This window comes from Neolamprologus multifasciatus, chromosome 12 (assembly GCF_963576455.1).
Source record: "Neolamprologus multifasciatus chromosome 12, fNeoMul1.2, whole genome shotgun sequence".
NCBI lineage: Eukaryota > Metazoa > Chordata > Actinopteri > Cichliformes > Cichlidae > Neolamprologus > Neolamprologus multifasciatus.
In genome coordinates this window covers 20950527-20954705 of record NC_140450.1, presented here as the reverse complement: position 1 = coordinate 20954705, position 4179 = coordinate 20950527, and the positions used below count along the sequence as shown (strand labels likewise).

General features: G+C 36.4%; 1 long non-coding RNA gene across 1 annotated transcript; it reads right to left on the bottom strand.

Annotated features, from left to right (window-relative positions):
- Nucleotides 1–688: 688 nt before the first annotated feature.
- Nucleotides 689–2163, bottom strand: LOC146506930 (uncharacterized). Its single transcript, XR_014877074.1, has 3 exons — nucleotides 1772–2163; nucleotides 1606–1673; nucleotides 689–1116 (listed from the first exon to the last, which is right to left on the bottom strand). It is a non-coding gene; the product is annotated as an uncharacterized LOC146506930 (long non-coding RNA).
- Between the last annotated feature and the right edge of the window lie 2016 nt (nucleotides 2164–4179).

Sequence of the window (4179 nt, the reverse complement as noted above, 5' to 3'; positions counted from 1 at the left end):
TTTTTTTTTTTTTTTTTTACTGTGCTGCAATTGATTTGTGCCATTAATTAGTGTCAACTAATTTTTATTCAATCTCCACATAGGATATGCTTGTGAAGATGGAATATGGGGGAGAGCAGAAGTGCGTTGAAGTTCCACAAAGTGATGAATGAAGGACATGCGTATTGTATTTTGTATTTATTGAAATAAGTGATGAGAATGCTGTTATTTGCATTTACCAGCTCACCTATGTCAGACCTTTTGATAAACAAAATTCTAATGAAAGTGAGAACATGTACACTGTTACATCTTTCAGAAAATGTTTTGAAATTGTGGTGCACAGTTCAGAATAAATGTTTTTCAAAAACCATTGCGTCTTTTTAGTAAATGTTTATTTCCAAAAGAAATTTCTAGAAGTTCAGAACAGTAAAATTCCCGCTTTTTAGAATTAATTAGAAGATAACTCTTACGTAGTTAAACTAAAATACTCTTTGACAGTTAATATATAAACTCTTAACACCAAGTGTTAAATTATCAACTCCAGAGAGATTTGGTGTTTAACACTAAATCAGAGTTAACGTACCAACTCTCCAAAAAGAGTTAAATTAACACTCTCTGGTGTGGACCCATATAGACACTTTAAAAGTGTTGAAATCAAATCTGACAGTGTTAATTTGGACATGCTGGATTTGCTGTGTAGTTTAACTGACTTGCTGCTATAATCAATACAGAGCATACACATATTTATTGCAAGATGCAAACACAATCCATTTGAGGTTTACAGAAAACTGAAATGTAAGCAGGAAAGTGTCTTTGGGATGTTTACAAATCTCAAGTTTTTTAGTTTGTTCCTCAAGTTCAGCTTTCCTCTAGCTTACAGTCAATTAGCCAGCTTCATTCAGACAAGTCATTCTGTTTCAGTCTCCAGTCAGTTTAATTTCCAAAGTGCTCTTGAATTTAAAAATAAAAAAAGTCAAGTTGTCTAGTATGGACAATGTGAACTCAGGTAAAACGAAAGAAAAGGGTCTCCTCCTCCAGCAAAAGAAAAAACTCAGAGCAGCTCCTTGGAGTAATGAAGTGTTCAGGGCAGGCTCATCATCTTCTTCATCAAGGAGAGTCTCAGTCGATGGGTATTTCCTTGAAATCACAAACTCAGTGTGTATAAAACAGGTACATTAATGCATTAAATCAAGACATATGATTTTTTAATGGCCAGTCATTAAACATACTATATATGAACTCAACACCAAAGCATTAACAATTACATTTATAAATTACACGCTAATGTGTACTAATTTAGGAGTACATTTTATAAATGATGAATTACGCATTTACTAGCACATTTCTAATGCTTAAATAGTGTGTAGTGTCATACTGCTTTTGACAAATCTAGTTTATTTTGAAAGGTGGGAGTATAGAGCAGTAGTTCTGTGTCAGTTTCTGAAAACGTTATTGCTAAAAAGTCAAAATTAATTAATTAGTGTGGCACTTTATTACAGGGACGGCACAAAGGACAAATGCGGTCCTCTTTAGTTTCTCTTGCGTGCCATAAACACAGAGCACACAGAAAAATGGATGGGAAACGAAAAACAAAAATCACTTGACCACAAGCCAAAACAATCACACCTGTGACTCAGAGGCCCCCAGATCCACCAAACATATTCCAACCGCATGCAGTGAGAAAATCTAATGTGCTGGGTAAATGAAAAGCCACAAGACAATTATTATGACCCCCTGCTGCACTTTAACAGTCAGGCTGTGAACTAGTGAGGTTCGGTCCTCCACACCTAACCTTTTTGGGTTTGACGAAATGAGCTCTGCTGAGATTAGCCATTAGTTCAGTTCATCACCGTCTCGGGAGGTTCCAAGAAAACTCCTGCGGGGTTTGATCTGTGATGTGAAACCACATCGTTTTGTGTAGTGATTTCATACTCATCACAGGTTCTGACCAAGGATTTTTAATGTCATAACTACTGTTAAACCTTTCTGTTAAGAAAAATACTCCCTGATCTGTAAGTTTGAAACCGTGCAAGGTCAGTTGGTAACCATGGTAACATGTATTACATACAGGCAAAGACCATACAGTATGGTGTTGCTTAACATCCACACCTTTCGCTTGGGTTGTTTAGTATTTCAAATATTATATGGTGTCATTAGCACTTACAGCTCTTTATGAGAAAAGAAAGAATGTGGCGACTAAAAACAAGTCGTGCGTCATTACCGCTACCGAGGAATTTATGTTTTTGGTCGCGTCTGCGTGCATGCATGCCATTCTGTCTGTCTGTAAATTTGATAGCTCAAAAAGTTTTGAATTAATTCTGATAAAACTTTGTAGGGGGTAGCCTGGGGTCATGGTAACAATTACCATTAAACCATTAAAATCTGGCTTATATCCACCAAGGTCTTCAAGGTCATCTCAATGATTTATTGGTTGAAAATGGACAAAAAGTGTGGTGTGCATTGTTAACATAAGGAAAGTACTGTATGGAGATTTAAAATATCATGAACAAATTTGACCTCTGACTTCTCCTTCAAGGTCAATAGACTGATCTGAAGGTCATCATGATAATAATGCACATTTAAAACCATTTAAAACATTTAAAACATTTAAAACCATGTTTCTTGCTGCCATTGTTGTCCTGGCAACATGTAGGTATATAGAGAATGATATATGGGGATTCTGAATATTTCACATTTGACCTCCGATCTTAATTTTACATTTCACGTCTGCCTTTCTTTCAAGTTGACCCAAACATTTATTATTTTTACTTCACTACAAACCTTTTAAACTGCGCTGAATGAGAACAAAAAGACCAAAATGTATATATACAAAACACAACACTACAAGTGGATTTAGCATTAGCTATAGCAAAGTGACCAGTTTGACGTCTATCAGTTAAGTAGCTCAGTGGACTATCAAAGAGGAGGGGATGTAACCTTTGTTTTGTTCATTTTAACAGTTCTGAGAGTTAAAAGCTTATCACTACAAACATATACAGCACATATGTAACACATAGTAAACTGTGAAGCTACATTAATCCAAGTTAACTTTAACGTTTCTGTCCTCCTTCTCTCCTTTAATATCCACTTTAAGTTTGACTTTTTTCTAGGATTTGAAATTTAGCATTGCAGCTGCAAATAAGCAGAAACATAGAACAAATATAGGAGCAGAAGAAAATAAAGATATGTTAACCTATGCTAAGGTGTTATTTAATTTCAGTTGTTTTTAAACCTGATCGTTTTGTATGTTATATTTAAAATGAAAAAGAAAAGAAATGGTCCGATTTCGAAGAGTCACTGTAAAGTGTAAGTAAAGTAAGTAAAGTAAAGTGTAGTTACTTTAGTCTGCAGGTGCTTTTCTTGGATTAGTCTGAATAATTCACAACCTTTACCAAGTGAATTGTTTTGTAAAGGTTATGCTTGTAGAGAACAGATTGTACACAAATGCCACAGGGGAGCAGAATTTACATGACTGCAAGAGGAATGACATTAACTGGACTTAAACTTGCTCAGTGTGGTCCGCAGAGTCCTCATTTCGTTCAGTGTTACAAAGTCACATTTTCATTCACATCCGTGAATCTGATTAAAGATTTATCTCTAATACCTAACTGCAGATGCAAATTCCCGAATAATAAACTCAAGGTCTATGACAATAACATTATCATTGATGGTAACTTCTTGGCAAATTCTCCTAACAATCCTTGAAAATCTTTAATTTAGTGCGTCTCTTCTGTTCTTTCACCTGACCAATCCGCTACAAGTAACAGTGCAATTGAAAAACAACAAGACAAAGGAAGGACAAAAATAGAAGCATCTATCTGTCACTTCTGCAAGCAGACCCATATTTCCAGAGATCTCCTCACAGTATGTCTCATCCCTCTCACCCCCTCGGGGTGACCCAGGAACAATTTGTCAAGCTATTTTTCCACGTCATAGACTCCAAGAGCTATAATTTGCCCCGACGGCAGAGCAGTGCACTGACAGGCTAGTATATCCATGTGTTGAGATTTGCAGTTGGGCCAGGTCAGAGCTGAAATGCTTGTTCACGCAGTATACTGGGTATTGGCTGGTAAATTCTACCCAAAGCTCCAGAAACAGACTAGCGGGGCTCATTCAGTGCAAGAACAGCTGTGACAAAAGCTCACAGCTGCTATGTTCAGGAATCTCACTAAGTACGTGTGAGTCTGTTGTCATGGGCTA